The 13380-nt window shown below is 47.5% G+C and overlaps 1 protein-coding gene across 10 annotated transcripts in view; it reads right to left on the bottom strand.

Moving 5' to 3' along the window:
• The window catches only part of LOC100406723 (myosin-9), a 127314-nt gene that overhangs the window by 90554 nt on the left and 23380 nt on the right, over positions 1 to 13380 (bottom strand). The gene's annotated exons all lie outside the window — the stretch shown is intronic.

Raw genomic sequence — 13380 nt, 5'->3', positions numbered from 1 at the left:
CTGAGAGAACAGGCTGGAGAGGTTGGCAGGGGCAGGTCATGGAGAGCCATCTGGGCCACACCAAGAAGTTTGGTGCCTGTAAGGCATCATTTCTCAAAGTGTGGTCTCCAAATCCTCTCAAGAAGTCCAAGAGGTCAAAATCGTTTTTGCAATAATGCTAACACATTATTTGCTCTTTTAACTTTGTTGACATTTGTAATGATGGTGCCAGAGCAATATTGAGCTGGGCCGGGTGCAGTGGCTCACACTTGTAATCCCAGCACTTTGGGAGGCTGAGGCGGGTGGATCTCTTGAGATCGGGAGTTTGAGACCAGCCTGGCTAACATGGTGAAACTTTGTCTCTACTAAAAGTACAAAAATTAGCCCGGTGTGGTGGCAAGTGCCTGTAATTTCAGCTACTCGGGAGGCTGAAAGCAGGAGAATCCTTGAATCCGGGAGGTGGAGGTTTCAGAGAGCCGAGATCCCACCACTGCATAAGACTTTGCCTCACAAGCAAGCAAGCAAACAAAAATCCCACAAAATCACATCATCAGAGGGATAGACTAGTTGACTTCTTGGCCTAAACTTCCTGCCTAGACATTTCAAGATGCTTTGACAGTCTCTGTTGTAGGCATCAAATTTGCACACTGTTGATGTGCAGAAACTTTCTGTTGTTTCACATTGAACTGAGTTTTGGGTTGGGCTTGGTGGCTCAGGCCTGAATCCCAGCACTTTGGGAGGCCAAGGTGGGCAGATCCCTTGAGGTCAGGAGTTCAAGACCAGCCTGGCCAACATGGTGAAACCCTGTCTCCACTAAAAACACAAAATTAGCCAGATGTGGTGGTGGGTGCCTGTAATCCCAGCTACTTGGGAGGCTGAGGCAGAACTGCTTGAACCCAGGCAGAGGCTGCAATGAGCCGTGATCATTGCTTTTGCCTGGAGGACAAGAGCGAGACTGAGTCTTTAAAAAAAAAAGGGGGCTGGACGCAGTGGCTAATGCCTATAATCCTGGCGATTTGGCAGCCCAAGGCAGGCGGATCACAAAGTCAAGAGATCAAGACCATCCTGGCCAACATGGTGAAACCCCATCTCTACTAAAAATGCAAAAATTAGCAGGGCATGGTAGCGTGTGTCTGTAATCCCAACTACTTGGGAGGCTGAGGCAGGAGAATCGCTTGAACCGTGGAGGTGGAGGTTACAGTGAGCTGATATTACGCCACTGCACTCCAGCCTAGGTGACAGAGTGAGACTCTGTCTCAAAAAAAAAAAACAAAGAAAAAAGAAAAAAAAATCAGTGGTAATATCAGTGGTAACATGAATTAATGAGATTTTTCAACTAATAAAATTTATCAGCATTCAACAGTGTAATGAAATATATCAATCTTAAGTTAGTGAATCAATATCTTCCACGAGATCAATGCATGATACTGTCAAATCATCCATGGATGAAATATCTATTAAAAATGCAAGATAGATCAATGGATTTTAACGTAACAGAGTAAGAAAAGTCTTTGTATATTGAAATCTTATCCCACATTGCAACTAACCTTTAAGGAACTATCACTTGAACGATCACAAGTTGAGTTTTGGTGTAGAATTTAAGAAGACAATTATCTGAAAGTCTATAAAAATAGTCCTCATTTGGCCAGGTGCGGTGGCTCATAACTGTAATCCCAGCACTTTGGGAGGCCGAGGCAGGTGGATCACGAGGTCAGAAGTTCAAGACCAGCCTGATCAACAGGTGAAACCTCATCTCTACTAAAAAATACCAAAATTAGGCCGGGCATGGTGGCTCATGCCTATAATCCCAGCACTTTGGGAGGCTGAGGAGGGTGGATCACGAGATCAAGAGATCGAGACCATCCTGGTCAAGGTGAAATCCTGTCTCTACTAAAAATACAAAAATTAGCTGGGCATGGTGGTGCACACCTGTAGTCCCAGCTACTTGGGACACTGAGGCAGGAGAATTGCTTGAACCCAGGAGGCAGAGGTTGGGGTGAGCCGAGATCGTGCCATTGCACTCCAGTCTGGGTAACAACAGCGAAACTCCATTTCAAAAAAAAAACAAAACCAAAATTAGCTGGGTGCAGTGGCAGGTGCCTGTAATCCCAGCTACTCAGGAGGCTGAGGCAGAGAATTGCTTGAACCTGGGAGGCGGAGGTTGCAGTGAGCTGAGACTGTGCTATTGCACTCCAGCCTGGGCAACAGAGCAAGACTCTGTCTCAAAAAAAAAAAAAAAAAAAAAGTCCTCATTTTACCCCAAGTACATATTTGTGTGAGGTCCAATCTTCTCATAAACTTCAACCGAAACAATAAATTGCAACAGATGGACTGCAGAAGCAAAGATGAGAATTGAGATGTTTTCTGTTTAAGCCAAGCAACAAAAAGACTTACAAAGCCATGTTGCTCACTAATTATTTTTGTCTTGGAAGATTTAGCTATTTTTCACAAAAATCTTTACATGTAATGGGCTTACTATTTTATTTATTTATTTATTTTGAGATGGAGTCTTGTTACATTGCCCAGGCTGGAGTGCAGTGGCACAATCTCAGCTCACTGCAACCTCTGCCTCCTGGGTTCAAGCGATTCTCCTGCTTCAACCTTCCAAGTAGCTGGGACTACAGGTGCCCATCATCATGTCTGGCTAATTTTTGCATTTTTTGTAGAGACGGGGTTTCATCCTGTTGGCCAGGCTGGTCTCGAACTCCTGACCTCAAGTGATCCACCTGCCTCGGCCTCCCAAAGCGTTGGAATTACAGGCGTGAGCCACTGCACCTGCTCTTCAGTAACTTTTATAGCTGTAAAGGGGTCCTAAGACCAAAAAGTTTGAAAACCCTTGCTGCAATGAGCTACAATGAAAGAAAATTCAGTGTCAGATTTGAACAAGAGGTGGGATTTTATTCTAGAAAGATCCTTCTAAAGGCATATGGAAGCAAGGCCAGAGTGGAACCAGGTTGCAGGCAGGTGCCCCAGTCAGGGAGTGAGACATAAGAATGGAAGTGGGCTGGATGCAGTGGCTCATGCCTGTAATCCCAACACTTTGGGAGGCCGAGGAAGGAGGATTGCTTGAGCCCAGAGAAGTTCAAGACCAGCCTGGGCATCATGGCGAAACCCCATCTCTACAAAAGATACAAAAATTAGCCGGACATGGTGGTACACACCTGTAGTCCCAGCTCCTTGGGAGGCTGAGTTGGGAGGATTACTTAAGGCCGGGAGGTTGAGGCTGCAGTGAGCCAAAATCACGTCACTGAACTCCAGCCTGTGTGTCAGAGCGAGACCCTGTCTCCAGAAAAATAAAGAATGGAAGCGGTAATGAGGATGGGAGAAGAGAGGATTTTTGCAAAGGAGCATTCTGTAAGTTGAAATGACAGGACATGTTGGCTATCTGCCCACGCTCAGCCAGTCATTGCTCCTCCCCATAGCAGTATCAGTTTCATCTAAATTCCTTGTAGTCTTGGCTGTCCTGTCTAATGGGCTTCAAGCTCAATGTGTCCCAAAACAGATTCTTGATTTCCCTCAATCCAAACTTCTTCCTAGAGTCTTCCTCATCTTACAAATAAATACATATGTAGCAACTCCATTCTTCCAGTTGCTTAGACCCAAAACCTTGGAGGCATTAAATCCAGCAGCCAGTCCTGTTAGCCCCATCTTTTCTTTTTCTTTTTTCGAGACAGAGTCTTGCTCTGTCGCCAGGCTGGAGTGCAGTGGCATGATTTCTGCTCAGTGCAACCTCCACCTTCCGGGTTCAAGCAATTCTCCTGCCTCAGCCTCCTGGGCAGCTGAGACTACAGGGGTGCACCACCACGCCTGGCTAATTTTTGTATTTTTACTAGAGACGGGATTTTGCCACGTCGGCCAGGATGGTCTCCAACTCCTGACCTCAAGGGAGATCCGCCCACCTCCGCCTCTCAAAGTGCTGGGATTACAGGTGTGAGCCACTGCGCCCGGCCTAGTCCACATTCTTAACCAGTCTGCCGTGATACTTGGATTTGGGAGCACCCTAAACATCTAGTATTAAGGGGTTGGACCATGAACTCTAAGATGCTTCCAGTTCTCTGGGTCTGTGAGCTTGAGATTCTACCTACTTAAAATATTCATTGTTACTTGAATATTCATTGATTACTCAGAATATTTTGTTACTTGAATTAGTTAGCTAATTCATTTCTTCAACACGTATTTATTAGCTATTCGTTGCATGCTAGGTTCTGTGCTAGGCACTTCTCACATATTTTCTTTAATCCTGAGAAGTAGGAATTATGACGCCCAACTTATAGATGAGGAATCTGAGGCTTACAGAATTTAAGAATTTATCCAGCGTTCCCCACATTAGCAGGAACAAGATTCCAGGTCTGGTCTCACGTCTGCTTGTTTTCAAAACTCAAGCTCCTCCCCTGACCCTCGCCTGCTTCTCTTCCAGCTTGCAGGGAGCCTAGGTGCATGAAGTTTCAGTGAACTCAGAGAGAGGCCTGCAGGGGCAGGGGACAGGGGCTGCCTCTTCCCCTCCGAGGCAGGATTTCAGAGCCTGAGGGCATCAGCTTGGTCCAGAAACCCTGGCTGGGAAATTAGTAAAGGGGCAAGAATTCGCAAACCCTCACGAGGTTTGTGAATTGTTTTGTCCCGATCCTTTCCTTTCCCTCCAGCCTGCTGTGGCCAGCGTCAACCACTGCGGCAAATATCGTGCCACATCAGCAGAGGCCAGGCCAGGATCCCCAGATACTTTGACAGCAGGGGACTTTCACCATCGGACTGCTTTCCGATCAGGGAGCACTGAGGCTAATTAAAGCTCCCTCTGCCTCAGGGAAAAGGGAGACGGGCACCACCAAATCTAAAGACATGCTTGTCCGGGAATCAGGCGAGGGAGGCACAGGAAGAAGCCCAGCTCCGAGGAGCTCACAGCGGGGCCTGCAGGCAGGACCCGGTCACGTGACTGGTGGCCCTCCGGCTGGCCACGCAAATGGAGTCGCAGCCCTAGCAATACCCCGGATTGCAAACTCTCGAGGTCTCCGCCCATTTCATGGCAGGAAATCAGTGTTTTCCTAGGGCTTTCCAAGAACGCCCAGGGGCGCGGACACCGGCCTGAGTCCCGCCGCCCACTGCTCTCCAGCGGCCGGAGCAGCAGCTCGGTGGCGCCCCCTGGAGGCCGCCCTCCTGGCGCCGTCCCCCCCCCCCGTTCCCCCCTCCCCCGCTGTGAAGGCCGTGGCGCGCCTCCCTCCCGGATGAGCGCTGTGGGAGCCTAGGACGTGCCTATTAAAGGTATCGTTTGAAGTGAGAGGGACAAGAAAACGTCTTGCCTTTATGCGACTCTCTGGCCCCCATCAAAGCTGCCAGGGTCCTCCCCAACGACCGTAGTTTCTCCTTCACTCTAGGTTCCCCTGACGTCCTCTAGGGGGCTCGCGCGCACATGGCCAGGGCGACTTTGGGGTCCACAGCCCACGTGCTGCGCGTGGGCTCTTCTCCAGGCCACCTCGCTTGCCTAGCGATGCGCAGGGGGGCAGGAAAATTACGCAGCCTCCCTTACTGGTGGAGATCTGAGAGAAGAGATCTCAACGACCCCGGAAGACCCCTGCACCCAGAGTGGAGTGGGAGCAGGATGAGAGAGAATATTGCTTGACTGTGCCCTGCCAGCCGCTGTTCTAAGCACTTTTTCCTTGTTCTTGCTGATTTGTTCCTCACAACAACCATATGAAGTGGAGACTATGATTATCCCGTTGCACAGTAAGGAAACTGAGGCAAAAAGAGGTTAGTTAGGTAACTTGGTGATGTCTCCCTGCTAGGGATGGCAGCGGAGAACAGAAACGCAGGCCATGTGGCTGGGTGCAGTGGCTCACACCTTTAATCCTAGCATTTAGGGAGGTCGAGGCGGGTGGATCACCTGAGGTCGGCAGTTCAAGACCAGCCTGGCCATCATGGTGAAACCCCATCTCTACTAAAAATACTAAAATTAGTCATGGTGGGCTCCTGTAATCTCAGCTATTCGGGAGGCTGAGGGAGGAGAATCACTGGAACCGGGAGGCAGAAGTGGCAGTGAGCGGAAATCACGCCTGAGCGACAGAAGGAGACTCTGTCTCAAAAACAAACAAAACAAAAAAAAAACCAACACAAGCCACCCAGTGGTGGTCCCTATGCTCCTCCCACATCCCCACTGTGCTTGTTGGTGAGGTGGTGGGGGTGTGGAGTGGGGCACATCAGAGATTGCAAATCGACTATGGTCTGTTTTGTGTCAGGTTTTTTTTTTTTTTTTTTTTGAGACGGGGTTTCGCTCTTGTTACCCAGGCTGGAGTGCAATGGTGCAATCTCAGCTCACCGCAGCCTCCGCCTCCTGGGTTAGGCAATTCTCCTGCCTCAGCCTCCTGAGTAGCTGGGATTACAGGCACGTGCCACCGTGCCCAGCTAATTTTTTTTTTTTTTTTTTTTTTTTTAGTAGAGACGGGTTTTCACCATGTTGACCAGGATGGTCTCGATCTCTTGACCTCGTGATCCGCCCGCCTAGGACTCCCAAAGTGCTGGGATTACAGGCGTGAGCCACCGTGCCCGGCCCTTTGTGTCAGTTTTATGTGTCAACTTGACTACACTGTGGTCTCTTGTTATTTGATCAAACACTAATCTAGTTTTTATTTTTTATTGTTTCCTTTTATTTACAAAAAATAATTAAATAAATAAATCCTGGCCATTTTCTTGTAGAGATGGGGTTTTGCCATGTTGCCCAGGCTGGCCTCAAGCCCCTGGGCTCAAGTGATCTGCCACCATGCCTAGCCTCAAACACTAACCTGGATGTTGCTTGAAGGTATTTTGCACATGTGATTGATCTGCAATTAGTTTACTTTAAGTAAGGGAGATTGTCCCAGATAATCTGGGTGGGTCTGAAAGACTTTAGGAGTAGAACTGAGGTGCCCTCGAGGAAGAAATTCTGCCAGCCGACAGCAGTTTCAGCTTGTGCTGGAGAGTTCCAGCCTCCCTAACAATCAGCCCACAAATTTAGGATTGCCTAGCCAGCCCGTGAGTATAAACCAATTCCTTGCAATAATCGCACCCCCACCCTCACCCTGCCCCCCATATATATATATATATATACATATATAGAGAGAGGGAGAGAGAACACAAAAGTCATATGTGCATATCATGTATCTCCTACTGGTGCTCTCTCTTTAATTTCTGTAGTTGAACCCTGACTGATGCATTGGCCAAATAACAGGCAGGTGCCCGAGGGGGCGTTTATATCACCTCTCCTAGGATTTAGCTCAATCTGAGTCCCTTGCGAGTCCCTCCAATGGCCATCTGTCCCACCCTGAGGACAGTGGGAAAATCCCAAATTGACTAAGAGTACATTTCCATCATCAACAGGAATGGAGAATCAATAAAGAAATTGAGTTTAGATATTGAAAAATGAAGAAAGTCACATTTTTTGCACCATCGAGTTTATGGGCTAAGATTCACACCTCAATTTAACACCCTACATCTATTTCTGGGTGCACCAGAAGGACAGTAACACTGACCAAACCACAGTAAAAGCAGCAATAGTTGCTACAAATATCTGCAAATAACCAGATAATATATCTGATTAGGGTTTTGTATCCAGAATATATAAAGAGCTCTTGTTGCAACAACAAGTAGAAAACAGATCAATTTAAGGGCCGGCGTGGCTCACCCCTGTAATCCCAGCACTTTGGGAGGCCAAGGCAGGCGGATCACGAGGTGAGGAGTTCAAGACCATCCTGGCTAACATGGTGAAACCCCATCTCCGCTAAAAATACAAAAAATTAGTCTGGCATGGTGGCATGCACCTGTAGTTCTAGCTACTCCGGAGGCTGAAGTAGAAGAATTGCTTGAACCCAGGAGGTGGAGGTTGCAGTGACCCGAGATCACACCACTGTACTCCAGCCTGGGTGACAGAGCAAGATTTCATCTCGAAAAAAATGAATTTAAAAATGGGCAAAGGCAGCCCAGGCACGGTGGCTCACCCCTGTAATCCCAGCACTTTGGGGGCCGAAGTGGGTGGATCACCTGAGGTCAGGAATTTGAGATCAGCCTGGCCAACGTGGCAAAACTCTGTCTCTACTAAAAATACAAAATTGAGCCGGGTGTGGTGGCAGGCAAATGTAATCCCAGCTACTCAGAGGCTGAGACAGGAGAATTGGTTGAACCTGGGAGATGGAGGTTGCAGTGAGCCCAGATCACGCCATTGCACTCTAGCCTGGGCAACAAGAGCAAGACTCTGTTTCAAAATAAAATAAAATAAAATAAAATAAAATAAAATAAAATAAGCAAAGGTCTTGAATATCTAAAGAAGATAAATGAACGGTCAATAAGCAAACAACACCTTCAAGCACAAAAGACGCTCACCATAATTAGTCATCAAGGAGCAGGGGAATCAGAACCATAGTGGGACTCACTTCACATCCGCTAGGATGGCTATAGTCCTTACGGTAAGAGAATACGGGTGGCGGGTCTCGTGCTTTACTTGTATTATTTTCATTTTCTTGAGACGGAGTCTCGCACTGTCACCCGGGCTGGTGTGCAGTGGGGTGTGATCTCCACTCGCGGCAACCTCCACGTCCCAGGTTCAAGCGAATCTTTGGCTTCAGCCTCCCGAGTAGCTGGGACGACAGTCATGTGCAACCAGGTGCAGCTAATCTTTTGTAGTTTCAGTAAAGATGAGGTGTTACCATGTTGCCAGACTGGTCTCGAACTCCTGACCTCAGGTGATCCACCTGCCTCAGCCTCCCAAAGTGCTGGGATTATAGGCATGAGCCACTGCGCCCAGCCCATTCCTTTATTTTTAAATTTTATTTATTTATTTAGATACAAGGTCTAGCTCTGTAGCCCAGGCTAGAGCGCAGTAGTGGTATGATCACGGCTCACTGCAGACTCAACCTCTTGGGCTCAAGCAGTTCTCCCTCCTCAGCCTCCTAAGCAGTTGGGACTATAGGTGCATGCTACCACGCCCAGCTAATTTTATATACATATACATATATATATATATATATATTTATTTATTTTATTTTTTAGAGACAGGATTTCATCATGTTGCCCAGGCTGGCCTCAAGTGATCCTCCTACCTCCTTCTACCTCGGTCTTTCAAAGTGGTAGGATTGCTGGCGTGAGCCACTGCGCCAGGCCCAAAACAGTTACTGATTTCCATAGTAACCACCATTTAGCATTCCAACCAGTACTATGCAAGGGTTTCAGTCTCTCCACATCTCACCAGTACTGATCGTTTTCTGGTTTTTGGATTATAGTCATCCTAGTGGATGGGAAGTGATATCTCGTTTTGATTTGCATTTCCTTAATGACTAAGTATATTGAGCAGCTTTTCATGTGCTTATTGGCCATCTGTTATCTTCTTTGTTTTTGTGTTTGCTTTTTGTTTTTGTTTTTTGGGACAGAGTCATGCTCTGTCACCCTGGCTGGAGTGCAGCAGTGTGATCTCAGCTCACAGCAACCTCTGCCTTCTGGGTTCAAGCAATTTTCCTGCCTCAGCCTCCCAAGTAGCTGGGATTACAGGTGCCCACCACCACACCCGGCTAATTTATTGTATTTTTAGTAGAGACAGGGTTTCACCGTGTTGGCCAGGCTAGTCCGGAACGCCTGACCTCAAGTGATCCACCCACCTCAGCCTGCCAAAGTGCAGGGATTACAGGTGTGAGCCACCATGCTGGGCCAAGTGTGTCTTTATTAGCAGTGTAAGAACAGACTAATACATATGGGCCTTGTGACTGATTTGGTTAATGGAATACAGCATAAGTGATGCTGTATGGTTTCAAGGTCCAAGTCTTAAGAGACCATCTGTTTCCATTTTTGGTTTCTTAGAACATTCAATCTTGAAACGAAGCTTCCTTGCCAGAAGGAAACTCAAGTATCCTTGAGAAGTCCACATGGCGAGGAACTGAGGTCCCTAGTAGATAGTCCCAGCCAGCAGCCTACCTCAACTCACCAGTCATGTGAGGAAACCACCCTAAAAGTGAATATTCCAGTTCCAGTTAGGCCGCCCCAGCTGACGCTGCACAGAGCAGAGATGTGCTGCCCCATGGAGCCCTCCCAAAAATCCTAATTTCAGGAATAAAATACATGATTATTGTTGTTTCAAGCCACCGAGTTTTAGGGAGGGTGTAAAACAGCACTAGATGGTCACAGCCATGTTGAATAAATAAATATGTGTTGATGGCCTATGACTGTTGATAATCCATGATTGTTGGAGGTATAGAGGTAACACTCATTATCCTATTTAACTTCTCAACAATTCTGTTGATGAGCCGACTTGCCCAAGATCATATGCTAGTAAGTGGTAGAGCTGGGATTAGACCTTTCTGATGTCAGAACTAGATTTCCACCTCTATTTTCACCATACCCTGTCACATGTCCCCAGAGAACTAGCATGCTGAGTAGCTGGAATTACAGGCATGTGCCACCACACCCAGCTAATTTTTGTGTTTTTAGCAGAGATCAGGTTTCATCATGTTGGCCAGGCTGGTCTCGAACTCCTGACCTCAGGTGATCCACCCACCTCAGCCTCCCAAAGTGCTGGGATTACAGGCGTGAGCCAGTGCACCCCACCAACTGGGAGGTCAGCTAGGCTGCACACGGCCTCTCTATGTATCTCTTCACATGGGTACATTTGGGCTTCCTCGGAGCATGGTGGCTCTGTGAGTGTCCCAAGAGAGCAAGGTGGAAATATATAGCATTTTTATAACCCAGAAGTCAGAAGCCTCAGAAGTCACATTTTTTTTTCTTTTCTTTTTTCTTTCTTTCTTTTTTTTTTGAGATGGAGTTTCTCGCTCTTGTTACCCAGGCTGGAGTGCAATGGCGCGATCTCGGCTCACCACAACCTCCGTCTCCTGGGTTCAGGCAATTCTGGCTCAGCCTCCTGAGTAGCTGGGATTACAGGCACGTGCCACCATGCCCAGCAAATTTTTTTGTGTTTTTAGTAGAGACGGGGTTTCACCATGTTGATCAGGATGGTCTTGATCTCTTGACCTCGTGATCCACCTGCCTCAGCCTCCTAAAGTGCTGGGATTACAGGCATGAGCCACCGTGCCCGGCCCCTAGAAGTCACAGTTTTTCTTCTGCCATGAGGCAGTCATAAATATCTTCCCTGGCTCAAGCAGAGAAGAAGACATAGATTAAATGGTTGATATTTGGTATCCATTGTTTATAAATATGACCTGCTACAATGCATCTCATTGACATATTTGAAGAAAATACAAATCTCACATCCGGATCTTTCCTGTGCAATCTTGCTAGACAGGGTGGGCAGTTGTGATGGGGGTTAAATTCATAATACTCAACAATACTTCCTTAAATGATCTTTCTTGGAGGTGGGATGGAGATGGTAGACTGAGCACCTGCTTTTTTTTTTTTGAGCCGGAGTTTTGCTTTTGTTTACCCAGGCTGGAGTGCAATGGCATGATCTCAACTCACCGCAACCTCCGCCTCCTGGGTTCAGGCAATTCTCCTGCCTCAGCCTCCTGAGTAGCTGGGATTACAGGCACGCGCCACTGTGCCCAGCTAATTTTTTGTATTTTTAGTAGAGATGGGGTTTCACCAGGATGGTCTTGATCTCTTGACCTCGTGATCCACCCGCCTCGGCCTCCCAAAGTGCTGGGATTACAGGCGTGAGCCACCGTGCCTGGCCAGCACCTGCTTTTACTACTACTTTCTTTTAGTTTTTGTTTTTTGTATTTTTTAAAACACAGTCTCGCTCTGTCGCCCAGGCTGCAGTGCCGTGGCACTACACTGCACCTCACTCGGCTCACTGCAATCTCCCCCTCCCGGGTTCAACCTATTTTCCCGCTTCAACCTCCCCAGCAGCTGGGACTACAGGCATGTGCCACCACACTTGGCTAATTTTTTGTATTTTTAGCAGAGACGGGATTTCACTGTGGTAGCCAGGATGGTTTCGATCTATTGGCCTTGTCATCTGTCTGCCTTGGCCTCCCAAAATGCTGGGATTACAGGGGTGTGCCACAGTGCCTGGCCACTTTTACTACTACTTTTATTTCCCATCCCTAGCAGTGACAGAAAAGAAACACTTTAAAATACAGACTCATAACAGGGCTGGAAAACTGAAGATGTTAGTGAACCACTAATGTTGAAGAATCTCTGAAGGATGGAAAGCCTCAATTTGGGGCCAGGCACAGTAGCTCACGTCTGTAATTCCAGCACTTTGGGAGGCCGAGGCAGTTGGATCATGAGGTCAGGAGTTCAAGCCCAGCCTGGCCAACATGGTGAAACCGTGTCTCTTAAAAAAAAAAAAAAAAAGGAAAGCCTCAGTTTGTTGAAGAATCAATTTGTTAGACACACACACACACAGCTCAAAACATGCGCAGAAGGGGACAGCCATGAACAACAGGAATTTTTCTGAGAGTTTCCCAACTTAGAGGCAATGAATCTGAAGAGCAAGACGAGACTTTGAAGTTATCTTGAGGGTGTCTGTTTGAGTAGCAGCGTTTAGAACGAGACAGGTTAACCCTTGCCAAGCAGCAAGCAGCAATGGTAATTGGCCCCAGACCGCAGCTGTGTTGTCTTGGACTTGGGGGGAGAACCAAGATATAGGACAATATGGGACAGTGTCCTAGGCAGCTGGTGGAACCCAGGAATAATGGAAGGCCCCCTCATCTCAAAATACAGCTTCTATATCATATTCCCGCAGTTTTTCTTTTCACCATCACTGGCCCCAGTCATGTGACAAACTTCCCTCAAGACAATAAAAGCAAAAACATAAAAAAAAAAAAAAAAAGCTGACCAGGTGCAGTGACTCATGCCTGTAATCCCAGCACTTTGGGAGGCCGAGGTGAGCGGATCATAAGGTCAGGTGTTTGAGACCAGCTTGGCTAACATGGCAAAACACCATCTCTACTAAAAATACAAAAAACTTAGCCAGGCGTGGTTGTGGGCACCTGTAATCCCAGCTACTTGGGAGGCTGAGGCAGGAGAATCACTTGAATCCAGGAGGCGGATGTGGTAGTGAGCCGAGATTATGCCACTGCCCTCCAGCCTGGAAGGCAGCAAGACCCCATCACAAAAACAAAAAAAAGAAAAGCTCCAAGCTCTACAAAAGCTGCACTGGCATTTAAGGAAATAGAAAGGAGTTTCATAGAAGTTGTTCAGTGTGCCCAGGAATACAAGATCATAGAGTGTCCATGAAATAAGATGTAATAGACACCCTGCCCATGTCCCCTTGTTCTCTCTATTTTGGTTCACAGTGACCTGATTCTAACGGCCAGTACCTCTATTTCCTTCCCTGAGGTATTCCCCCTCCTTGTCCTCTTGTTATCTAGGGCCAATTAGTGTGGCATGGCTGAAGTGCTGAGGAATTAGCATCCTCTATCCCAAAAGCAGCCCTCAACCAATGACCAGTGGGATCTGGTAGGAATACCCCAGTCCCCTGACCCCTGGGGTGGAATT

Source organism: Callithrix jacchus, chromosome 1 (assembly GCF_049354715.1).
Source record: "Callithrix jacchus isolate 240 chromosome 1, calJac240_pri, whole genome shotgun sequence".
In the NCBI taxonomy this organism is placed as follows: Eukaryota; Metazoa; Chordata; class Mammalia; order Primates; family Cebidae; genus Callithrix; species Callithrix jacchus.
The sequence above is the reverse complement of the archived record's forward strand: the minus strand, read 5'-3'. Positions and strand labels throughout refer to the sequence as shown.